Source organism: Aegilops tauschii, chromosome 6 (genome assembly GCF_002575655.3).
Source record: "Aegilops tauschii subsp. strangulata cultivar AL8/78 chromosome 6, Aet v6.0, whole genome shotgun sequence".
NCBI classification, from domain to species: domain Eukaryota; kingdom Viridiplantae; phylum Streptophyta; class Magnoliopsida; order Poales; family Poaceae; genus Aegilops; species Aegilops tauschii.
The window spans coordinates 462210202-462237255 of record NC_053040.3 but is presented as its reverse complement, the minus strand read 5'-3'; the positions used below and the strand labels follow the sequence as shown (position 1 = coordinate 462237255).

Sequence of the window (27054 nt, the reverse complement as noted above, 5' to 3'; positions counted from 1 at the left end):
GGATCCAATATGTCAGGACCAATGAGGGAATTGCAGAGCTTCATATACATTTGCCTTCTTCAAGTGTCTAGATTACATGAAACATGTTTCTTCAAGTGTCTACACACTACAGGAAATAAGTTTCTTATGGAAGTAGTCAAACCTGGATACCAATTCATTGGAACCATTATATTCCTTATAGAAGTAATGCAATATATTCTCTCTCTTGTGCCTACTTGAAATACCGTTGTGGCTCTGTACTTTGCTTCTCATATTGCAAGGGTAACACATTGTATGCCTATTCTCTCTCAGCTGTAGCAAGGATGGAGCAGGAAAGTGTGGTGGACCTTCTAACATTCATATTGTACATGTACGAGCTATGGGCCATTATTGGTTATCATATGGATTGTAAATGTAGTGACACTGAAGTTTATATCATATCCGCAAATTTCTTTATTTTAAAAGTGATGATATACTGACACATTATGTTGATCTAAAAATCTGGTAGCCGTGACCTTGATATTCCCTGTAGAGCCAGCAAAAAATTAGAAGAAAAAGGTTTATTAGAGAATTATTACAATTGGCGATTGAATGCAAGTGGCAGTGATTTTACATCTATGTGTGGGAACTTGATGAAAGATTACTTGCAAAGTATATATACAAGTGAAAAATAACATTTATTTAGATGAGCTATTACCGGAGCAGATATATTGTATTTCTAGCTGAAGTTAACATTGCTATGCTAAACTATTTCACTATGCAACAACTCCAGGGAAAGAAACATACATATAAGCCTAATCTTAAATGTATGGAAATGTTGAAGCTTCAACGCCATGGTCCAGCTTTCGTGGAGGACTTGCACCATTTGGGACTTCTGTTGGATGAGGGGTTGGCCACGAACATAGCATAGGTCGACGGCGGGGAGGGGGTCTATGTTGGTGAAGAGGGTGACACTAGGAAGGAGGCCAATGGTGTGAAAGAGGGTGATGGAGGGAGGAGGACGACGGGAGGAGAGGGAGGCAATGGTGGGGCGACGACACAAGTAGAATTGAGGTGGAGGGCGGGTGGCTGGACAGTGGTGAGCTTGTGAGAATGGAACAATGGCGATGCCATCGATAGCGCTTCGTGGCGGACTTGTGATAAGGAAACAATCCAACGTCATGGATAGTGCTTCGACGGGGTTCATGAAAGTTCATGAAAATGGAGATACACAAGTAAGTGTAAAGCCAGTTGGCGATGGCACTGTCATCGTAAATATATTAAGCTCTGTGATTTCGACTTCACGAAGATAAGCTGCGGCAACTTCACCAAATTGTACTATGAGAGGCCTCTGATTCGTGTAGTTGGTGAAGCATGGCGTTGAAGGAGATCCGAACAACCCCTAAACTAAAATTGTGCTCTTGGACATCAACATATCAAACTGAAAAAAGACTGATTGATGCGCCTAAGCAGTCAATGGTTAAATAAAATTTTGTAGGTCTACCTCATGATACTATCCATGCATTCCATCTTTAAGAAGTCATTCAAGTAACTTAATCATTTGTTCGATTAGTTTAGCTGCATTGTCACCCGTAGCAACGCACGGGCATATTTACTAGTTATATTATATTTATATATCTCTCCCTAATAATAAAGCACGGATCGACTTTGTCGGGTTGTATGGACAAAATCGTAATAAAAACGATATAAACGAGGTGGTACTAATAACTATCTATATATCCCCCGCTGTGTTGTTGTTTTCGTCCCTCTTCCACCGATTTTTTCGTCGGTTTTTTTACCCCGCGTATCTCACGTTGATCTGGCCCACGAGCGTACCTAGAAACCAAGAGACCAATTCCAACAATCATGCCCTCGCTCTCGGCGCACATCGCTCTCCCTACCCCGGATGCTCACGCCTCCCTTAACCGACCAACACGGTCCAACCCCTCTCGCTCCTCCCTCACCCCGGTCGCCGGCGCCAACGCACCGCACTGCACACCGCCAATCCATCTCCCTCTATTCCGTGGTCGGCTCCGGCGGTGGTGACCATGGCACACGGGCGGCTTCCAGTCAACGACCACACCAGTATCTCTACTGCCTGCAACGTGTGGTGATGTGGTCCACAAGCATGATTGGCAGCCATGGCAGATCGTGCGACGATGAGGCTCCATCAATGGGTAGGCACCATGCCGCGTTGGCATCCCCATCCGCCTCAGTCTCCGCTGGCAACACACATAGATCACGCCGACCTACCCTCCCGCAGCCTCATGGTCCCTCACGGCCGTTGCTAGCGCAGCAACTCGATGCCGCCAGATCGGCTTGGCCGCTGCTTCCGCCCCAATACTTTTCGGGCAGCCAACGATGCATGTGTCATCGCAGACTTGTTGGCCTTGATGAACAACACTCCTTGCGCGGACGCGTCGGCCTCATCGGTCATCGCCCCACTGAACAACAGCATGTAAGACACCACGGCTACCGGTCTGGCATGATGCTATGGTCTGACGACGTCAAGGTACTGTATTATTTTTACTTGATCCAGGTACTTAATCTTTGCCTACTAAAGATGGGTTGATCCATGTAGTAATCTGGTTGGTTTGATCCATGAATTAATCTTTGTTGATCCATGTAGTAATATATAAGAGATCCGTGTAGTCGGATGGGTTGATCCATGTAGTAATCTGGTTGGTTTGATCCATGAATTAATCTTTGTTGATCCATGTAGTAATATGTAAGAGATCCATGTAGTCGGATGGGTTGATCCATATGCATGTAGTAATCTGTTAGCTAGAGATGTATGATCTTAGTATTGATCAGAGAGCCCGCCTGCATAAAACTGCTTTCAATTATATTCTGCCGGATTTGTTCCTCATAGGACTGTACAGGGATATTATTTGCAGGGGATACAGTATATACAGGGAGATCATCTTATAGGACAGGGAGATTATCTACCATTGTTCACATATAGCAGATATGCAACAGAAGAAGTTCCTCCACTGCTACTCCGAAAATTAAGCAAAAATGATCTCCATCCTTGGTAATGTTGAGAAGCCCAAAATATTATTTACCCGTCGTGTAACTATTATTTATTTGACCACTACATGTATAGATGCCAGGAGAACATGTATAGCTGCATATCTATTATATCTGAACAATGACAGATTTGACGATTACACGTAGGAGTATATAGCTGCCAGGTGAATTGGACCCAATCCTTAGGTGAACTCACATAGCCTGCCACGCTTCTGGATGGATCCTCCGCCCCGCCCTCGAGCTTCAGGTTGTATACAGTCCCCGTCAGAAGCCCAGTTGCTATATTGCTCCCGTACCATGGTCCCAGGCTGGCAATAGCAAGCATGTCAGCTACGGCAAGGTTGGAGGCAAGTTACCCCCTACATCCATCAGCGTTGTTCTTCTTTACAGTCTAAGATGGAATGGAATATATGAATGACACGAACTGCTCCATTGACTGATTGGAAACGTCCGACGTTGTAGGATAAATCAGTCTGAATTTTGAGGGCTCACCTCTGTATCTTTTGTTTACATGCAGTCTGAAACTTTGAATGTAGTACACATGCATCAAGCCTTGCCAAGGAACCCCTGTGAAAAGTGAGGCAGCGCCGAAGCAGTAGCTAGCATGGGGCGAGTCACGTCTGTGGTATTGTAGGCAATCACCACCATGGACAAGCTCGCTGGAATCAAGTCAGGTGACGACACCGAGCTTCCACATTCCTATTGTTTCTTCCAAATTCAGAAGAGAGAGGTTGAGTTATCATTTCCTTTTCCCAAATTATCTAACCGGGCAGTGAGATAATGACAAATGTGGCATCGATAAGTGATGATTCTCCTGATCTGCCTTTTAGTGGTATCTTCTAAGGTATCCCTGTCTTTTTTTAGTTCTTATATTTTTATGATACATTTTTGTTCCTACAAATAGTTCATTTCCTAAATACGGATATCTTAATTGTGTTTGGCCGTAGGAGCGTTGACACCATTAAAATCACATCTTCATGAGATTCTAACCCTGAAGGTAGTGCGCGCCCCATTTTATTATACAGGCTCCAGAATACTAATTATATCTGACAAAATAATGCCTTTTTAGCACGAACATAAATTGATGGGAGGGTATGATCTTCATTGTCCTCAATGCTACTACTTTTTTGAAATATCAATGCTGCTACTTGGTTAGGTTAACAAAGGTTGCCAAAGGAATTTGCAACCTTGGTACTACATATTTGACATAACTGGTGTTGAACACAACTAGAATACTTTGGCCGGCCCCATTGCAATGCACTGGAACATTAAGTGAGTACTTTTGTAAACTACAAAAACTATTCCATCACATATCATCTATCCTGGTTGGTGAGATTTTTGAATAGAGCCCTATAAACCGGAAGAGAGGAAGTATGATGGGGGTAGGATTCCTCAGCCAAGCATGCACAATTAAAGAAAACATGTTGATTAACGAATGGACTTGTAACAATATATGAGCTAATTAAATGGATCCACGGTGCATGCATAATTAAATGAGGAACATGCAGGATTATGAATGTATTAAAAGTGCCCCTAGGGGGATTGACTACCTACATCATTAAAAATCTTTGATCTATTTCTTTTTGTCATAAATTTGATGTCTCGTGTTGTACACTTTCTTGCATCATTTATTCTTAATTATCAATCTGTAGAATTGATGACATATTGATGCAATTTGCCTGAACTCGAATTGTTTTATTGGGGTCTATAAATTTTATGATTTTTTTGTTGTTCATCCGTTGCACGCACGGGCACTTTTGCTAGCAATAATAAAGCGCGGATTGACTTTTTAAGTTCATCGTCACAATACGCTTTTTTCTCGTGAATTTACGCTTTCAGTTTAAATCTAAAACGTATAAGCAAGGTAGTACTAATAAAATTTGATACGTCCCGAACGAGCGAGGCGTAGATGCATCCTCATCCTGGCGACGACGGCATCCCCGGTAGGCCGAGCCACGACGGCATTGAGGAAGTCGACAAACCGAAGGCGCTGCTGCCGGCGTCCGCCAGGCCGTACTACATGGCGCTGTGGCAAAGGCATGGGCAGCCACCGCCAGCGCAGCTGCCGCGGATGGCGGTCGACAATCGACGGTACAGGTACGAGCGCGTCCCGGGAGAGTAGAGGACGAGGTTCCCATGGCTGATCCAGGCACCGCGGATGGGCCCGCGCCCGACCGGCAACGGTGGCTTCAGGACGAACACCACAAGGGTCGAGAGCGTCACCACGATCAAGCCAGACGAAGGCGGCGCACCTTACCAAGTGAACGTGCCGGTATCGGGCAACGGGAGCCTGTAGCAGCACCGGCACCATGATCACCAGGGGTCAACCATCGCAAATGCCGCCAGGACATCCCGCTAGACGCCGGGGAGGAGGACTTCGGAAAGGCTCCCCGGGCTTCCTCTCGCTGGAGGCAAAGCGCGGGCAGCTGCCGGCCCTGTTTCACTCTCTGCTGCATCGTGTTCTGGCTGGCGGTGGTCGTCATCGTTGTGGCCGTGCTCACCGTGTACCTCATCTACCGCCCGCAGCCGCCGAAGCTCCGGTGACGGATGCGTCCCTGAACGACGGGTATGTGGACGAGTTGACCGTCCCCAGCGGCCCGGCCCGCGGCCTCGCGCTCAACGCCGACCTCACCGCGCTGGTCGCCATCACACAGCCTGTATCGATCAACGATTCGTTGGCTTATCCTGGTTGCGAAAGTTTGATCAGCCCTTCCACTATTGTGCATCCATAGAATAGTCCCACCTCGCTTCATTAGATCGAATCAGTCCAGTTTATATACATGTTGCTTAGCAAATCAATAAGCAAGCTTGGAAATCAAACAAGTAGAGGGCAGAAAGAGGGATTGGTGTCCAGATGGCGAGCTTCCGGCGGAGGCCGGGGTGATGCAGCGAGGCGGGACGTGTGCTGCCGCGGCAGCGAGCAGGGGGCAAAGGTCAACGGAGGCCTGAGTGGGAGAGAGACAAGTTGATCAGCGGGGTCGGCTCGACGGACGGAGCAAGATGGAGGAGGCGTGCGGGAGAGAGAAGTCGAGCAGCGGGGGCGTCTCGACGGACGGCAGTGCTAACCGGCCACATGAAGCAGAGCAAAGTGGCGTCGGATGGATTTTTGCAGCCTCTGGCTAGCTGAGGCTGACTCGTGGGATTTTTGCTCCTAATTAAACACCCACGCATGGCCTATGGCCAATCCGAACATCACATACATGTGTGTCATGGCTGATCTGAAACAGAAAAAATCTGGTCGTCATTCCAATAATCAATCAGGCATATATGAGCACGCATCAAATTAGCCTCATCACGTCTCACACGTTGGTAGCTCACCTGAAACGGTGTCCAGAAAAAAAGGTTTACCATAGACGAACCCTAAATTGCATAGGAATTCTTTCTTAAATATTGGTTTTGTTCTTACCATTTTGTTCCAAACAGTGATTTTACTTTTTTGACTCATCATTTTGTGTTGTTCGACTGTCTTGGATCGGCTTGCTTCTAACCGCTCCCTTAATAAACACACCAGCTACAACGCTTTCAGGTACAGTATGTGAGACCAATTAATTTTACTTTTTTCATTTGTTGGAGATATATTTTAAGGCTAGAGGGACATCAAGCTAGGAGACAACGACTCTGATGCTTGAAGTGTATGAGGCTATCTTTATAGGACCAAAACTACCATGGATGCTTTTATGAAATTAGGCCATGTTGACATTGTAGCCCTTTTAGTTTCAATTGCATTTAAAAGTCCTCATCTCATTTTAGTATATAATTTCAAAGGTTTTTTTTATCTCTAGCACATCTCTATAGCTATTCTTGAGTCTTGAAAACGTGTTCATTTACTAGGAGGACGCGGCCATGCGGGGATAATAGTTTTTCACTGCAACGCAAGGGCATATTTTAATTGTACAATTTTGAACAAAAGATTGTAACTTCCACAATTTTCTTCCTCGGTTCCTGATTTTAGCTCATTGTTCATTTTTTCCCCTTTTAGTGAAACTCTGGTAGGCACGACAACAATTACATTATGTTCACACAATCACAAGAACAATCATTAGAGAGGAAAGTAGCATTTTTTTGCGGGATGAGTAACCATATTTGTTACTTTTTAAGATATGGAGTGCACTAGATTTTTTTTAAATTATTACCTTCCTTTATCCATATTCATATAGAATTTGTCAAGGTTGGACAGAAGAACGAGCGCTTTGTCAAAATTGACTTGAAGAAGGTGCGCACGAAGCAAGTTGGTGAAATGAACAAGCTTTAACAATTCTCACTAAATTTGAATTCACGTCAAAAAATCTCCCGTTGCAACGCACGGGCATCTGTGCTAGTACATGTACAATCCCCTTAATCCAATATATATCAAGTCCTTGGTCGATTCTTCTTAACAATCCAGCTTTCCACATTGCCTCGCCGGTATCGCCGCTGACGTCAAAAACATCGACCCAGGTATGTACAAATCAAATTTAGAATCAACAATGACCTCATGCTTCTAAGGACAACCATAGGCGTATATGGCCCTCTCCCCCTGTCCTGCTATTGCAATTTGATTAGAATAAAACAATTAATCGTACATTCTTAAAGAGTGATTACATGTTGATCACCGAAGGGATACAATCAATATAACTCAAAACTACTGAGAATATGCATGTCCTACCACTGCATGTTGGGTAACTCTTGTAAATACATGGATCAGATCATGGATTTTATATATTCCTAAAGATATCTACATCAGCATATAGATACGGGAAAGTAAACAGTCGGTTTCACAATATTAGATATCCAGTCCATGAAGGCTCCAACTGAATGAATGCATATTTAGAATACTGTTTATTACTTATAATCACTTCAAGGATTTTTTGATATCTATTCCAAGGCATGAACTGCTTAATTTCACTAACTGAAATGCAAATCAAATAATTCTCTTTTGAAGAAAACAATAGAAATGATAAGAAGCTTAAAATTTCCGCAGAGTTCACCAAGAAGATATCACTAATATAATTCTAAAATGGACAGAACAACACAAAATAAGAAAGGACCAAGGACCCTTGACTCTCTGTAGCAGTTTTCTTTCATGTAACTTGATAAATAATTATTTCCACCATTTTCTAGAGCTCGAGACCTGTGCTGATGCATATATCAATTTTAATTAGTTTATTCTTTTTATTAAATAACACATTAATCACTGTTGCTGATGCATATATCGATTCCAATTAGTTTCTCATTTCTATTAAATAACATATTCTTACACATTCCAAAACTACCGTGCAGGAAAGCCAATTGAGTTTCAATCTCCGTTAATGGATGCCAAGGAACAAAGAAGAAAAAGAGTTAGAGAGCGATATGCACAGATGAGTAATGAAGAAAAGCAGGAAAAACAAAAAAACAACGTGAAGCTTATCAGAGAAACAAGACAAAAATATGCGCACAGAAAAGGCAGAAATATGCAAATATGCAGACAGAAGCAGAGATGACCAATGAAGAAAAGCAGAGAAAGCAGGACAAACGCCGTGAAGCCTATCAGCAAAACAAAACCAAAAAAGGGCACAAAATAGGGAGCTATATGCAAACATGCAACCAGAACAAAAGAAAGCTAGAATACAACAAATTACAGCTAGCCAAGAGTTGAAGCGCAGCACACCAAGCAAAGATTCAATTAAGATGGAGAATACCCGGAGAAAGGCAAACATTGCTACACCGCCGTAGCAAAGAATTCTCGACAAGGCGGATGAAAACTGTTTCTGTATCATCAAAAGAAGATGCATCTATGACAGAAACCGGCAACGATGACACGGAACCTCTACAGCAACCAGAGGTCATGATTTATGGTAATACTCTAAATGTTATACAATACTTGCATTCAAAATAAGATCTTTATGTACGAATAACCATCGTTGTGCGTAGACATCCCCTCGTCAATGTTTCCAAGCATCAAAGAAGCAGATGCCACAACAGAAACAACCTACAACGACAATCACAGCAAGGTGGCTTTGTGGCCAGACATCCCCTCGTCAATGTGTTCAACAATCAAAGAAGTAAATGCACGAATACAATCATTCTATAACGATGATCACGGTAAGGCTATCAATATCATATTTACTTTTATGCAATAGACAAATAATATATTAAAAAAATACTACACAGATAATGATGAAGTCATATGTGAGAAAGACAAAACCATCAAAGAAGTAGATGGACCAAGACAATCAATCTACAACGATGATCACGGTAAGGTTATCAATTTCATATATGAACATTATGCAATACAAAGAAATATAAACAATAAAAAATTACAACATAGGTAATGATGAAGTCATATTTGAAGAAGATACAAATGAGGATGAATACATGTTCTTTGGTGAAGGTATGCTCAATACAATCTTAATATTTTTGCATCATTATATTGCCCCTTCACTAATTTTTGTATGCTACAAATCAAATCAGAAGAGGATGAGGAAGTGGAAATTGAAATCAAGGAAGACGAGGAACTTCACAATCCTGATCCGTATGATTTTGTCTACAGCAACATACCAAAGAACACACACGTGTAAAATGGAAGAAAATTGCAGGTTCTGCAAAGCAACAAAATTCAAGTATGAATCTAAAGGGTTATGCTGCAAGAAAGGGCAAATAAGACTAGCCAATCCAGATACACCACCTGAACTCATGAGACTTTGGACAAGCAACGATTCTGAAGCAAGGCATTTTCGGAACAATATAAGATTTTTCAATGGACACTTCTCATTTACTACTCTATACTGTCACCTTGACAGAGATACAACTGACATTCGAACAACTGGTATTTACACCTTTCGAGCTCATGGTCAGATCTATCACAACATACACTCATTTGGTAATAGTCACTCAGATCCAAAGCATATGGAGCTATACTTCTACGATGATGATCCAAGCTTAGAGCATCGGTACCGCCACTGTCGCGAGGCAATGTAAGAGCAAGACAGGCAGGTGATTCGAATAATAACAGACATTCTACGCAATAACCCATATATACTCTCAACAGTTTAGGAGTTTGGGACAAGCCCAAAACCTTGAGGACTACAGACTCATCTTGAACCTTGACCAAAGATTGGACCAGCGAACATACAACGCACCAATCAATTCAGAGGTAGCTGCAGTGTGGATTGAAGGAAATGAAAGAAGAAATACTTATGACAGGAATGTAATACTACATGGGAACAACAACGAAATAGAGCACATTCGATCATATTACGGGTGCTATGATCCGTTGTCGTATCCTCTATTCTTTCCAAGAGCTGAACTGGGTTAGCATAGGAAAATCCCAAAGAAGGATACACAAGAGGAAGATGTTGGTGCTGAAAATATCAATAATGATGATGATCCAGGTAATATTCAGAACTCAATTTTCATATATGCTTCACTACTACATATTCAACTAAGTTTCCATGATGCAATATTTGCACAGATTCAGTCAGTGGCCTGTGGGTAACCATGAGAGAATACTACTGCTATAAATTCCATACACGACCAAACATATTCAACCCAATATTGCACGGTGGACGGCTTTTCCAGCAGTTTGCTGTAGATACATACATCAAGATTGAAAGCTCCAGATTGGATTATATGTGGCATCATCAGAACAAAATAAGGGCAGATCTATACCAAGGCCTTCTAGACAGCATTCAAGCAGGAGAACAGAATGGAGATGCAGTCGGAAAACGGAGAGTACTTGCCTCATCGTTTATTGGAGGGCCATGAGATAAACTTCGCCGGTATCTAGATGCTATGGCTTTAGTTAGAAAATATGGAAAGCCGGATGTATTCCTCACAATGACCTGCAACCCCAACTGGGAAGAGATCACACGTGAACTACAGTTCGGACAAACACCACAAGATCGCCCAGACATTGTAGTTCGTGTCTTCAGGGCCAAGCTAGAAGAAATGAAGAAGCAACTATTTGAGAAGGCCATTCTTGGAAAGGTTCAGGCATATACATATGTCGTAGAGTTCCAAAAGAGGGGACTACCCCGTGCTCACTTTTTGCTCATCATGACCGGGAAATACAAATACACATGTCCGGAACAGTATGACAGAATTATCTCCGCTGAGCTCCCTGACAAGCACAAGTACCCAGAGCTACACAAAATGGTAGTCAAACATATGATGCATTGTCCTTGCGGTGCATTGAATAAATTTTGTCCATGCACAAAGAATCGTCCGTCATGCAAGAATAATTATCCAAGGCCATTTAACGAAACTACGATTCAAGGCAAGGACTCCTACCCACTTTATAGGAGACGCAATGATGGTCCGACTGAAATGGTCCGCAATTGCCAACTAGATAATAGGTGGGTTGTTCCTTACAACCCCTATCTGTTAAGGATGTTCAACTGCCACATAAATATTGAGATATGCTCAAGCATTAAAGCCGTTAAGTACCTCTTCAAGTACATCTACAAGGGTCATGACCGAGCATCTGTGTCAGTAACTGACAAAGTGGACGAAGTCGAAATCGACGAGATTAAACAATACAGAGACGCACGGTGGGTGACGCCTCCGGAAGCACTGTGGAGAATATATGGCTTTGAACTAAGCAAAATGCACCCACCTGTCTTGCAACTGCAGCTACATCTCCCAAATATGCACATGGTTTCATATCATGGTATGGAAAAAATAAAGAATGTTATCAACCGTGATGGCACAGAAAGATCAATATTGACAGCGTACTTTGAAGCAAACAGCTTATATGAGAAAGCACGAGGCATACTATACAAAGACTTTCCACAATATTATACTTGGCAAAGACGAGGGAAGTTTTGGCAAGAGAGGAAGCGAGCCGCTGTGTTCCAGGTTGGCAGGATCGTCTCAGCACACCTGGCTGAAGGAGAACGATACTATCTTCGAGTTCTCCTAAACCACGTGACAGGCGCCACCAGCTACGAAGACCTACGAACAGTCGATGGACAAGTAATGCCAACCTTCCGTGAAGCTGCAGAAAAACGGGGGCTCATTGAGGCAGACAACACACTAGATGATTGCATGACAGAAGCTGAGTTGTTTCGGATGCCATCATCGCTCAGAAGGTTATTTGCGACAATCTTGGTTTTTTGCGAGCCAAGCGACGTCCGTAACCTCTGGAACAATCACCTAGAGGCAATGTCAGAAGACTACAGCAGAAACTGCAAATGCAAGCACACGGTCAAACAGATGGTTCGGAAAAATATCAGACATGTTGCACTCAATGGGGAAAGACATAGAATCGTTTCCTCTTCCAGATATCGACAAACAGCATGAGACGACAGACGACATACCTAGGGAGATCATTGAGGAGACCTCCATCGAGGTGGACCCTGAGGACGCATCGTTGCATAAAAACCTCAACAACGAGCAGAGGAAGGCCTACGACGAAATCCTAGCCACGGTTGACCGCCAAAGAGGAGGTATATTCTTTGTCGATGGGCCGGGAGGCACAGGAAAAACTTTTCTTTACAGGGCGCTTTTGGCCACAGTGCGCGGACAAGGCAAGATTGCTGTGGCGACGGCCACTTCCGGTGTTGCTGCTTCCATAATGCCTGGAGGGAGAACCGCACACTCGAGGTTTAAGATTCCACTAAAAATAGACAATGGAGCTATTTGTAGGTTCACAAAACAAAGTGGGACAGGAAAGCTACTCCAAGCAGCATCACTAATAATCTGGGATGAAGCATCTATGACTAAGAGGCAGACAGTGGAGGCGTTAGACAAAAGCATGCGGGACATAACGGACAGACCAGATCTTCCATTTGGTGGAAAAACTATTGTATTTGGGGGAGATTTTAGACAAGTGCTACCTGTTGTCCGGAAGGGAACCAGAGCCCAAATAGTAGATGCATCACTGCGCAGGTCAGAGCTCTGGAATTGCATGCGTCAATTGAAGCTTGTACGCAACATGAGGGCTCAAAACGACTCTTGGTTCGCAGAATACCTACTACGCATTGGGAACGGAACCGAGGAGACAAATGATGATGGTGAAATACTACTACCTACAAGCATATGTGTGCCAAATAAGACGGATGATAATGGCCTCGATAGACTCATCAACAGTATCTACCAAACAGGCAATGCTTCACTAAAAGATCCAAAGTACATCATATCAAGAGCAATTTTATCCACAAGGAACGATTGCGTAGACAAAATCAACCTAAAAATGATTGATCGCTTCCAGGGGGAGGAGATGGTGTACCACAGCTTTGATTCTGTAGAAGACGACCCACATAACTACTATCCACCAGAATTCCTAAACACCCTAACCCCAAATGGACTGCCTCCGCATATGTTGAAGCTCAAAATTAATTGTCCAATCATACTACTCAGGAACATCGACCCTGCTAATGGACTCTGCAATGGCACGAGGTTGGTCGTACGTGGTTTTCAAAAAAATACAATTGATGCAGAGATTGTGGTGGGACAGCACTCTGGAATGCGAGTTTTTCCTACCTCGGATACCATTATGCCCCTCTGACGATGACATGTTCCCCTTCTATTTCAAGAGGAAACAGTTCCCAGTCAGGCTCAGTTTTGCAATGACAATAAACAAATCACAAGGTCAGACGATACCAAATGTTGGGTCTATCTGCCTGAACCGGTTTTCTCACATGGTCAACTATATGCCGCGCTTTCTAGAGCAACCGCGACATCAAACATAAAGGTACTAACAGGTACACATGATGACAATAAACAGAAGAATAAAAAGACAAGTACAGGCGACACATACTCAAAGGGTGGGAAGAAAAAGAAGAATAAGAAGACCAATACAAGCGGGACGTATACGAAAAATATTGTCTACACTGAAGTCCTAACCAAATAGGTACTGCAACCTTTCAATTTCTTGTTCAAATTTTCAGTTTCTATTTATATTTCACATTGCATTGCTTATTTTCTAACCTTAAATTTATTGCTTGGATTCTACAGAAACATTGCAGCCAAGTGACAACTTCTCAGTTAGAATTCAGAACTTTATTGTCTTGAAGGACACTACCTCATTTATGTATATACAAATCAGTCATGATATAATTACTAAACCACTAAATCATTCATGGAATTTTTTATTATGTGTTCACTAACTCATTCATGGATTTTCTATAGAAATAATTCTATGTGTATATGCAAATCTAGCACCAAACTGTGTAACTAAGGGCAAAAGGAGACTTGCAAGTCAAAATAAAAACATATTTCTCTCCCTGGAAATGTTGCTGCTGCACTAATTTTTCGTAACATCACATTCTCTACCTCCCCTGGAACCTGAAATATATCTGTCCAATTTTGTAAAAGTACATATAATTTCATAGCTAAAGATAAACAACCAAACAAACCAGAAAACTATATATATATGCACATTTTAGAAAGGATCTAATAGAAAGGGCAGATGAATATAATCCGGTGGATATACTATATAAAATGGAATAACTAGATGGAAGTATACCTAATTTTAATAGTCTCAAAAAGACCCGTGGCCTTCACTGCTGTAGCAATACAAACAGCAGCACCAACACCAATCACAGGTGGATCAACTCCAACTGCAGCTGCTAGGGATCTTGGTGCACAGGTTGAACACGGTGGCAAGGGAACCAGACGACAAGGGCATGTAATTCTGAACTAGGCAACAAGTAACCAGAATAAAAGCTACATCTACAACTATGAAGAAACAGGAGACACCCAGCCGGGAACAGTGACAAGTTTTGTCCTCTCATATTACAGTTCATCTCTACACTCTACATTTTATTCGGAAAAGCATACAAAGAAAGGCAATCCCCAAATGTAGTTTAATCATGCAACAACTAACTGTACTTCCCAAAAGTTAAATAACTGAACCTTCTAACCAGTTCCTTGCACTCTGCTCTGCAAATCTATGGTTCAGTTAGTCCTAAACTTCGCATCTAATAAAATGTTAATGGACGAGGGTATGTTATTGCCCAGATTAACTTCAGTAATCTTTTGTGTAGATTGGTACTAAGTTCGTTGCTGCAGTGCAGTACATGGAAAGAGAGGACAGGGGCGAGAGTGGGGGTGGACCTCCATGGCACCAGCAGCAGTACGTCGGAGGAGCTCGGAGCAGTGGAGCCGTCTCCTCGCCCCTCGCAGGGCCTCGTCGGCGGCGAGCAGGACCACGCCGTGGAACAATCTGCATCCAACTCCTCCTCTACCGGCCAGGAGCCCGCTGCATCCGCGCGAGGAAGCGCTGTAGGCGTCGGACAGGAGCCACCGGGGACGCCGAAGCCGCGCCGTCGACGGTGGCGCGGGCGCGGGCGGAGCTGAAATAAGAGGGAGCCGCGCAAGGTCCCGTTGATAAGCCGGCGCAGGTGGAGGGCACGACGGTACAGCCACATCCTTCGTGCCCTCATCCTCCGAGAACGACGAGAAGACGGGAGGCGGCGGCGCCGCCGCTTGGCCAGCACCAGGAGAGAAAATGGGGAACGGGAAGAGATATCGAGTTCGTGCGTCTCCTTTCCTTTTTTTAGAGTAACGTCTCTGTTTTTTTTTAAGAGTACGAAAAAGCGTACCTTAGCTTTATAGAAAAAGAGAGAGTATATGTACAAGATATTACAATGGCGAGATCACCACAAACCGGCGACCCCACACCCCTCCACTCCGGTTTAACTCAGGCGATTACTCACAATATCGATGAACTCTCCCTCTTGCAAGTGCCAATTGCCGGATTTTGGTGAATATAAGCTCCACCATAGCAAGCACACTACAAATGCTTTTTTGTTCTTTTTTGAGAAATTCTCTTTTGTTGTTTAGTAGTAGACATATTATGTTTTTTTAGGGGTAGCAGACATATTTTCTTTTGCTTGGGCCAAGCCAAAAAACAATGCAAAAATAAATACAATTGAAATATACTTTTCCAAGAAAATTGATCGTCAACAAAAAAATGATTAATTTTTTGAATATGTTCTGAAAAATTACAAAAAAAACTTTTCAGAATGTGTTTTACTAAAAAATCAACTAAAAGACTATTCATGCAAAACTATTATTTCATCGGATGATAGTGCGGAGGTGAATTAGGTCGTGACGAACGTCGTCAGGGTGGCTTCTTAATGTCCGAAATTTATGGTCCAAACTGTTATGCTAAAAAAATACAATTGAAATATACTTTTCCAAGAAAATTGATCGTCATAAAAAAATGATCCAATTTTTTGAATATGTTCTGAAAAATTACAAAAAAAATACTTTTCAGAATGTGTGTTACTTAAAAAATGAACTAAAAGACTATTCATGCAAAACTATTATTTCATTGAATAATAGTGCGGAGGTCAATTAGGTCCTGACGAACGTCGTCAGGGTGGCTTCTTCACATCCCAAATTTATGGTCCAAACTATTATGCTCAGTGTAACCTTATTTCTGATGATAGCCAAAATTAGATATAAGAAGGGTTGCGTAATACCATGTGAGCATGTATAAAAAAAATTCGCCCGTTGCAACGCACGGGCATTTGTACTAGTTATTTTTTTTAATAATAAAGCATGGATTGACTCCGTGGATTCACCGTCACAATACGCTTCTTTCCGTAAATTTACGCTTTCAATTCGAATTTAAAACATATATACATGAGGTGGTACTAAATATTTCGTCCTTCCAATTTGTTTTCACAGCTTCGTATCACATAGGGCCAGAAAATTTGCGTTGGGCCACGGGCCGCCGCCTACCCGGCTCCAGCCGAACGCGCGCCGGCCGCTCTGGCACGGCGGCGGGTTCAGCCTCGGCGTGGACCTAAACGCTTCATTTTTACGAAAAAAAAACCTATCTTTGTTTGAAATACAGTCCGCAATCCTCTAATTCATCTTATCCAAACTCCTTCCTTTCCAGCGACGGCGGAGCACGGGCAGGTGACGGGCGGCGCCCTTGTCGTCGGACGGCTACAACCGCGGTGGAGGAGAAGGCAGACGTCGTGGGTGCGTGCTTGGGTAAGGGAGGCCACCCTTGCTGTGCTCGTGGGCGTTCATGGAGGATGGAAGGGGGGACAGCTTCCTGTGGGTGCGCCGGCTGTGCTCGTGGGCGTTCATGGAGGATGGAAGGTGGGACAGCATCCTGTGGGTACGCCGGCCGTTCGCCGCCAGCACCGGCCGTCCGCAGCCGCCAGTCCTCTCCGGACTCCTCTGCCGTATCCGTCTCAACCTCCGACTTACTGCTGCTGTGTTGTGATTTGGATAGGAAATTGGAGGCCTGACCTGTCCTTCTCCAACACAAATTGATGGAGCGCCCGACCTGGATTTGATTGGCTGCTATTAGTAAGGGTCCTCGGCCGGAATCTCCATCAGGTCGTGCCCTGGGACCATAATCTCCATCATCCCGTCGAAATTGCAATTTTTGACCAAACGTCCAATGTCACCGCCAAGTTCGCCGGAGGAAAAAGCGCCGAGTTCGCCGGAGGAACAAGAACATCCGTCGAGCCGTGCAATGTCTCCTATGGAGGCTACACGAGAGGTACGTATCCCCTTGAAAGCTAATCACTCGATGGTATCCCCTGTTTTAGTCATTGTTTCTGTCCCATCACTCGAGGGAGTACTAAACAACTTTTCTCTCTGTAGTTTCTGGGGTTGTCCAACATGTGTTTCTCAGATTAATGCCTTCAACACCCCTCTTTCCACATGCATGCATGTAGTAGCAGATTGCCTGATCTGTTGGCCTAAATATTCTCTTTGCAGTGCTCTTATTATTAGTTCAGACTTGCAGACCCATGTTTTTTGCTCAAATCAATCTGTCAAAACTCCATTACAGTTGCACAAGACCTGATATGCAAACGTTTGCGTGGAGCTAACTTCTTTGGGCATGCGGCCAGTGTGTATGTGCATATTTTTCAGTAGAATTAAGTGCCTGGTGCCACTTGAAAGAATAAAATAATGATCAGCTATTTTTTGTTACAGTTACGATTTAGTCAACATTGATGTCCTTCTGCAAAAAGCTTATTTTGATCTGGAGTTGCAAAGATTTTTTACAAGCATTTGTAGAATGGGATGCGCCGTCGCCGCCGCCAGCACGGTCCCAACAGCTGCCGCGAGTCTCCACGATCGACGTCGCCGTCCGTCTGTGCCCCGAGCTCGACGGTTCTCCGGCTGACAAGCATTCGTTCATGTCCCCGCCAGTGTTAGGCGTTGCTCGCCACCGCCCCAGATCGCTTTCGTGCGTCATCGCCGCCCCAAGCTCCATGAGCTAATTGAAGAGGGAGTGCTTGGCCTGCTTCATGTATTGTCTCAAAACAACTTGCCGTGCCATATTTCTGTGCTTCATGTATTGTCTGAATACTTGAGAGTTTCAAGGATCCCAGATGTTCCAAAGGATGAGCAAAGTCATGAAACGCTTCGAATTGATGATTTCCTGCCAGTTTGGAGTATGCCAATACCACACCAAACAACTTTGCTGTAGGACACTGAATGAATAGACGAGAGCAAGTTTCTGTGGCTTGGAGACACATGGGGCAGATATCTGAATCAAGTATGGTCTTGTGTAAATTTCGAAATGTGTTCATTCTTCCGTTATGCAGTAGCCATCCAAAAAGAATACATTGTTGGGCACCCTTGAGGACCAAACCAGAGAGAGACTGGGATCATCAATTCGTTGGTATCTCTATCCCCAACCAAACTATGGATCATCCAACCTTCGGTCAGGTTCACTATCTTCAATCTTAGTGCTGCATATTCCTATTTGAATGATACTTGGTGCATAAAATTAGTGATTCAGAAAAAACATTTTTTCTTTGTTACGAACAAATATGCAACTCTCCCAGATAGAAGATTACCACTAAAAGAGAACAACTATTAGTCATGGTAGGTGAAGTCAGATTGTGTACTGGCATTGTTGTAATCTCTGTATCCTATTTCTTGCCACTGTTTGTGTTATTTTGCTTACACAGAATGGCCATGTTTATCTTAAATTTCCTTTGTCAATTGCCTTTAAACTAACAAATCAGGGTAATAAATAGAATGTGTTTGTTCCATTACACAAAACTGTACCATTATCTATTATTGAATAGTTGGATCATAAACTTTTCATAATCTTTTGTTGTAGAAGAGCAATGTTCTACCTACTTATAACTATATGTTATTCTTGAGTTGTTATTTGTAGAGTTAACTACCCATATCTTTTATAACTATACATTATTTGCTTATAACTATACATTATTTGCTTATACTTGCCAGTAGTGTAGCTTTCTGCTGGACCATATATCCTGCCAGGAGAAGTTTCAGTGACCAATGGAAGCTTTGATGTATTCTTTTCAAGCAAAAGTAATTGTCTATTACCCATGTCAGGTTTCGACTCAAATTGTGGTGCTTCTGTTCTATGCAATTTTATTTTCTTACTGATGCTATGTTCTGGCATTCCTTATCTTTTATGCGTGATGTGTGTCTTAGTGCTAATAAGACCTATTCTTTTCCCAATGGTAAATCCACCTTTTCCCCATCATGTGACTTAAAACTAACCTGTTTCGGTGTAGTTTTTCTTCTCTTTCTTTTACTGTAACATAGACCATGCTCACATGGTCGCAACTTGTAAACAGAGATGGAAACGTGCATACATATCTCTCAAGCATGCAATATTTTTCCAGGGTGACAATTTTTTTACATGGCTTCATATCTGAAGACACCTTTTGGTTGGCTCTATTTGTTGTATATAAGTTATATCTGAGTATTCCTTTGGATGCTTATACCATAACTGATGGCCCTGGATAAGTTATATCTGAAGATACCTTTGGTGACCCCTTTCTATGTTCATTGTTGAATAATAGCGGAAAAAACTTGAATGAAACCATGAGACGACATAGAGGAAGACTACTTGGGGCAGTACAATGTTATAGTAGTCGCTTTGTTGAGAGGTGAGCAAATACATAAAGCCAACAGAGCGAGGGTGGGTGAATCATGACTAGCTCTGATTTACTTTGATGTCTCAGTGCTCAATTTATCTTTTCTGTACGATTATTTTCCCTGCTCTTGCAATTCTCACACTTTATGTGACAGAAGATCCCACAAGAATTATCATTGTTTGTGTTTAAGAGAGCCATAAGATTTATCCATATCATGGTGAGGCATTGAGTTACGTATTTGCTATAGACTAGATGACTGAATCTCAGTCAAGTTTTTCAAACATGCAAATTATATCACCGTTCATTCTTCATTCTTCAGCAAGGGAGACAAGGGGACTACATGGAGCAACAACACCAGAATCTTTTTATGCATTTGCAAGATAACTGAATCCCGGGCGACTTTTCAAACATGCAAATTATGTTACGGTTCATGTTGCAACGCATGGGCAATTAAATGAAGAGGGGCAATTATTCGTTTACTAGGGATAGTGAGATGGGGAACGGGAAGAGAGACAACGTGGGCAGTTCTTCTCGCAATGACATTGTCTTCTTTTTCTTACAGCGTGCGTGTTTGTGTAGGCAAGTCCTTATGTTTGGGCCAAGCCCAAATAGTGCAAAAAATAATTACAAATAGAATATAATTTTCAAAAAGACAAAACATTATTTCAAAAACATCTGTTAAAAATTCCTTTTTAAAGAAATGTTCCAATTTAGTAAAAATGTTAACTATTCTTTAAAAAGTGTCCCGATTTTTATGTAAACATTAAATTTTATTAAAAATAAGAAAATTCCCATATTTAACCTTCTCATCGACAATTATTAAAATTGGATATAAAAAATGATGCATAATGACACATGAAGCAGGTTTTTTTAGGCTAACTACACGCTCTATTTATTGCTCAATAATGTTTGAAGGAACACACTTTTTTTTTGCACATGAAGCATGTTGTGCCTCTTTTTTCGCCCGGTGCAACGCATGGGCATTTGTACTAGTTTTTTTTTAATAATAAAGCACGGATTGATTTTGTCGGGTTCACTGTCACAATACGTTTTTTTTTGTGAATTTATGCTTTTAGTCTAAATATAAAAGATATACACGAGGTGGTACTAATTGGTTAGTCCCTAATTTTTGTCCTTATGGGCCGTGCGTAACCAAAATTCCCCGCATGGGCCGCACATAGCTTATTTTGTGCATCCCCGCATGGGCGAAGGTGGGCCTGGTCGGATATTTTGGCAAAAAAATAAATTTACTTGCGTCAGGAATTGAACTGGCGATCTCTCAGACCATACCATACACACCTACCAACTCGCGAATCTCGCATGTGTAGTCAAGACGTTTACTTTTCTTATTCAATAGTACCACCTCGCCCCCTTACAACTGAAAGCACCAACATATATACGTCTTAGAGTTACACTTTATCAACCACCTCAATAAGTCGGCTAAGGAAGGAAGGAAAATGAGTCCAGGAAAGGAAAGATATATACATCCATACTATGTGGGCTAATTAAAATGAAACGAAGGAAGAAGGGAAGGAAGAAAATTAGTGGGCAAATTGAGTCCTGGGAAGGAAAGACGAAATTCGGGCTAATTAACTTGTGGGAAATTAATGAGATTCATAATGCCATGCTTGCTGCATAAATTTAAAAGAGGTCGTTTAAGAAAACAAGTATTAAAGGAGATTAGATGAAATTGCTAATTGATGATTGTTCAAGAAAAAAACAAGAAACCCCCTAATGAAAGGAGAGTTTTTTAAAGGCACCCAAGTGTATTTGTGTGGAGGGCCTTCCTGTAATTGGCGTGGAGGGCGGCCGCTATCCGGCCCTGCTTGGATCCTAACCAAATACAACTAGATCGGGTAGGCGCGAGGGTGCCGGTCCGAACGTTTTGGTCAAGCGTGTAATGTTAAGTTAGTAGTAACCCAGGCTGCTATTCCGACGATAAGAAGAGGCAATGAAAGCATGATATTATCACCATGTGTTTAAATGGGACTAACGTATGAAGTAACTGAAGCTGTAAATAGATGGCCGATAAAATGCACCTAAAAATACTGGTATTCGCTTAATATCACCTATTCATAATGCAGCCTCAGAAACCTCCAAACACCCATCTATGAAGTTGTTGTATATATAAATAAAGATAAATATTATATCTTGAGTGCGTGAGGTAAAAGGGTGCATGTCAAGTTGTTCTAAACAAAACAAACTACAAAATAGTGACGTCAGGAGTTGATTATAAAGTTATTAATTGTAAGTACGCTAAAACAGAATGAAACGAAACCATATCAATAAGTTAAATGGAGACGAAGATACAGCAGGAAGTCAAATGGAAATAAAGATCTAATCAGAATCAAAATGATCGAAGCAAGTACTGCCCCTTACCTAACACAAGAGCGTAGAAAGCATCATAGGAGAGTAAGCATACACGGTGCAATGCATTTTCAGCTATGATAAAAAACGAACTACCGAAGAACCAGTCGGAAGCACAGCTTGATCATATGCAGATCCGAGCAGGTAATCTGCCAGTGACCCCAGCCCTTGGTAAGCCCATTGACCCGCAGATTCCTTTTTTCCACCTTAGCCTTCAGATCTCTGATCTTCCTGTCTTTCTCGTCGACACTGCCCGACAGGTACTTCATCTCGGTCTTAATTTTCTGCATTTGAGGGCAGTCAAATTCAATATCCATGGTGGCCTGAAGATGCTCCAAGCACCGAGGAGCAGCATTTTGCATGGCCCATTGGCATCCACAGCTGGGTCGCCATTGATCCTCATATGCTCTGCCGCTGCAGATGAACGCGACTGTGATGGAGTAGCCGCCACACGGCCACGGTAAGATGCGCAGGTCTTGTACTTCACCTCGGGTAAACCATCTTCAGCAAGAACGGCGCTAAGCATAGCCTTCGGCCTAACCGTGACAGAATGCTTCATCTATTAAAATATGTAGAGTGGTAAGTCATTTACACATAGTACAGACCACAACAGGAATACGCGGAAATATCATGCTACTAAAGCAATAGAAACATGGAAATGCATTAGCCTTTATCGGTGACGGGTTCAGGACAAGCAAAGCAAACGTGCAACAGAAGCCCGAAAAACAAACCAGAGATCTGCAGCAACACAACGACTATGTAAACATGCTTTTAAGTAAGGTAGGGCACATTCTTTAAAGGCAGGTCACAAACATCAATCGTGTTGTGTGTTGATCATGATTGGCAAACGCAAGCAGGTAAACTACAGAAGCCAAACGGCATGATACACGGGAGACCACAGATCAAGCATGAACCCGGTAAAAAAATGGCTATTCACGGGATCTAAAGAATCTGATACACAGTGGACTGCACAGCAAGCATCGACAGAGTTAATACGACCATTCTACTACAAATCACATATAAAAAATATGCTCTGCGTGTCGTTGATCAACGACATGCCCAATTGCATAAATCTCGAACAAGTCTAGCACATGCATGTTTTAGAGTTGACCAAGCAAATGGGGTCTACCTTGCTAGCTGGTGACGGTGTGGAACGGAGATCACGGTCATTGTTCATCGCACCGATGAAGAAGAGCTCCCTCCGTGTGCCTGATGCCATCGCGCGAAGAAAAGCTTGGGTGCCTGGGTGCCCAGATCAACGGTACTGTAAGAACATCTCCACGTTATGGACTAAATTCGCGGAAGCTAGGGATTTTGAGAGATAAAAAAGGAGCAAGGATCTCGCCTTCTACAGAAGAGGAGGGGAGAGCGCCGCCGTATATATGAACTTGAAATACACATCTAAACAACCTAGAAAAACACCGAAGAGGGAAGGCGAGAGGAAAGAATCACCTGCAAGGAAACCAGTGAAGCAACTTCGAGCAGCACAGCCCAGGAGCCAAGAGAACAAGCAGACCCCAGCCAAGACAAATCAACCAGCAAACCTTAGACAAATCCCTAAAAAACAACAAATCCCTGGATGAGCGCATGTACAGCACAAACGAGAAGACAATCAGAGGAGCGAAGAACCACCTCAGCCATCTCAGAAGCCTCTCCGGTGTACTCCCACTCCGGTCAACTCGCAAGACAGCCCTTCCGGCACGCCACCGTCCCAACTGCGACACATCCAGAAAGATGAGGAACACGGGAAGAAACAAGCAGAATAAAAGACAGGACCCATCCACGTCCGAATCAAATCATACCGGCAAGGCAAATATTCATGCACACCTAGTATCAATTGGCTCAACAGTACTACTGCAAATAGAAAGTGTCATTGTTAGAGCATGTCCCTATTTTTAGTGCAGCCAACAAATCAGAAAATATGGTAGTTCATGTAGCTTTGAAGCTTAGATTAAAGAAGATTTTATTACACGGATAATCTGATTAGCAGTTCATGTGGTCTTACTTAGAAGTACAATTTGCAACCCAGCATATAACTCACCTACTTATTGCCATCTGGCACAGTGCAGTAAGTAAATAACCAAGGGGAAAATGTCAATTTGGTACTTTGTACTTAGTCTAGACCAAACCGTTGTTTTTAACATAATTAAAATCAAATGTATCTTTGCAGTATTTTTGAAAAATGTGGGCACAAAAGCGGGTGGTTACGACCACTCAACACTGTAATTGTTGATACCTGCACCCGTGCCTTCTGATCAATAAAAATGGAAATCCAGAGAAATAATCTCTGAAAAACAAATAATTCAAACATGTGGTGGTCCATCGGTGCTTGAAGTAGGCAATATAAAATCAAACTTACGCCAATGCAGGTTGTAGGAACAAAAGAAAGTGAATGGTTAGTGGCCACAAAAGAGAGAGCTGGGTGCATAGTGTTTGTTATTCTTGGAAGCATGAAACCATACATATGAATATTCCAACTGTAATGCAGATATACAGATCGTTTTATTAGAAAATCGACACTTGATACATGCATTTTGAAGTACAAAGGCAATTCATACCACACAACACAAACAACCCTACAGCCGGAGTCTAAATTCAGACATCCAATGAGAGATGACATATATAGAGAACCACGACATTTCAATAGTAAGTAATTTGACTAACAATGAATATTAGAGCACTTAGTCTGAAACTCACGTAAGCATATTGTTACAATCAGCAGCTCAACTACTACTAATAATGAATAGATCTAGTTTGAACTTCCAAAACTATATATCCCTGATAACACTATCTAATTAAAATAGAAGGGACATAAATATAGACCATCTCATTATTTTGGCAGGAGATAAAATAAATGGTTCATCTGTTTATTCAGAATATCTCATAAAGGGATAACCTTAATTTATATGGCTAATAGTTAGTTAAAAATACAAGGATTTTTTTTCCAGAATATCTTTGAAAAAATGAACGGCTCAGAGTATGATCATCCATCAACTTACAGTGTTCCCTGGCGCATATCTGGTTCATCGGTTTCTATTGAATCAACAAGTCTTGACAAACCAAGATCTGCAATCTTGGGGGTCATAGTTTTATCCAGCAAAATATTACCAGGCTTTAAGTTCAGCTGGTAAATATGCCTTTCCTGGGAATTGTGAAGGTAATTTATTCCCTCACAAGTCCCTTTAATATCTTGTAACATGTGGGCCACTCAAGCCCGCAAGCTTCATCTGTGATTAGTAGCAAAAGACGTATAAAATAAGCTGTTGAATCACTCATCTTGATAGGCAAACTAATATATGTAGGCAATTGTCAACCATATATATTTGAAGATAAGGGAAACTTCCATTGATTATTTGAGCAGTATCAAGATGAAACTGTCGGGGAACGTAGTAATTTCAAAAAAATTCCTACACACACGCAAGATCATGGTGATGCATAGCAACGAGAGGGGAGAGTGTTGTCCACGTACCCTCGTAGACCGAAAGCGGAAGCGTTAGCACAACGCGGTTGATGTAGTCGTACGTCTTCCCGATCCGACCGATCAAGTACCGAACGCACGACACCTCCGAGTTCAGCACACGTTCAGCCCGATGACGTCCCTCGAACTCCGATCCAGCCGAGTGTTGAGGGAGAGTTTCGTCAGCATGACGGCGTGGTGACGATGATGATGTTCTACTGACGCAGGGCTTCGCCTAAGCACTGCTACAGTATTATCGAGGTGGACTATGATGGAGGGGGGCACCGCACACGGCTGAAAGACCAAACGATCAATTGTTGTGTCTATGGGGTGCCCCTTTCCCCCGTATATAAAGGAGTGGAGGAGGGGGGAGAGGGCCGGCCCCTATGGCGCGCCCTGGAGGAGTCCTACTCCCACCGGGAGTAGGATTCCCCCCCTTCCAAGTAGTGGGAGTAGGAGTCAAGGAAAGGGAAGAGGGAAGAGAAGGAAGGAGGGGGCACCACCCCTCCCCCTAGTCCAATTCGGACTAGTCAATGGGGGGGCGCGCGGCCTGCCTCTCCCTCTCCCCTAAAGCCCAATAAGGCCCATATACTTCTTCCCCCGTATTCCCGTAACTCCCCGGTACTCCAAAAAATACCCGAACCACTCGGAACCTTTCCGATGTCCGAATATAGTCGTCCAATATATCGATCTTTATGTCTCGACCATTTCGAGACTCCTCGTCATGTCCCCGATCTCATCCGGGACTCCGGACTACCTTCGGTACATCAAATCACATAAACTCATAATACAATCGTCATCGAACTTTAAGCGTGCGAACCCTACGGGTTCGAGAACTATGTAGACATGACCGAGACACGTCTCCGGTCAATAACCAATAGCAGAACCTGGATGCTCATATTGGCTCCCACATATTCTACGAAGATCTTTATCGGTCAAACCGCATAACAACATACGTTGTTCCCTTTGTTATCGGTATGTTACTTGCCCGAGATTCGATCGTCGTCTCAATACCTACTTCAATCTCGTTACCGGCAAGTCTTTTTACTCGTTACGTAATACATCATCCCGCAACTAACTCATTAGTTGCAATGCTTGCAAGGCTTAAGTGATGTGCATTACCGAGTGGGCCTAGAGATACCTCTCCGACAATCGGAGTGACAAATCCTAATCTCGAAATACGCCAACCCAACAAGTACCTTCAGAGACACCTGTAGAGCACCTTTATAATCACCCAGTTACGTTGTGACGTTTGGTAGCACACAAAGTGTTCCTCCGGTAAACGGGAGTTGCATAATCTCATAGTCATAGGAACATGTATAAGTCATGAAGAAAGCAATAGCAGAATACTAAACGATCGTGTGCTAAGCTAACAGAATGGGTCAAGTCAATCACATCATTCTTCCAATGATGTGATCCCGTTAATCAAATGACAAC

The 27054-nt window shown here is 42.8% G+C and overlaps 2 long non-coding RNA genes, 1 other non-coding gene and 1 pseudogene across 5 annotated transcripts; 2 read left to right on the top strand and 2 right to left on the bottom strand.

The window, feature by feature from the left end:
* Positions 1–7219: 7219 nt before the first annotated feature.
* On the bottom strand, positions 7220–15984 carry LOC109785544 (uncharacterized). Its single transcript, XR_012188184.1, has 2 exons — positions 15007–15984; positions 7220–7509 (listed from the first exon to the last, which is right to left on the bottom strand). It is a non-coding gene; the product is annotated as an uncharacterized protein (transcript).
* Positions 7508–15012, top strand: LOC141026294 (uncharacterized; annotated as a pseudogene).
* A 607-nt stretch (positions 15985–16591) lies between the features above and the next one.
* Positions 16592–19554, top strand: LOC120966628 (uncharacterized). The gene is made up of 2 exons (XR_005760768.3): positions 16592–17010; positions 17147–19554. It is a non-coding gene; the product is annotated as an uncharacterized lncRNA (long non-coding RNA).
* Positions 19555–22100: 2546 nt separating this feature from the next.
* Positions 22101–25389, bottom strand: LOC109785545 (uncharacterized). Of its 3 annotated transcripts, none has more exons than XR_012188182.1 (5): positions 25160–25389; positions 23793–23875; positions 23613–23717; positions 23290–23402; positions 22101–22719 (listed from the first exon to the last, which is right to left on the bottom strand). It is a non-coding gene; the product is annotated as an uncharacterized lncRNA (long non-coding RNA). The 3 variants fall into 3 exon arrangements; XR_012188183.1 differs by lacking the exon at positions 25160–25389 and adding an exon at positions 24397–24906; XR_012188181.1 differs by lacking the exon at positions 25160–25389 and having other exon boundaries at positions 23793–23964.
* Between the last annotated feature and the right edge of the window lie 1665 nt (positions 25390–27054).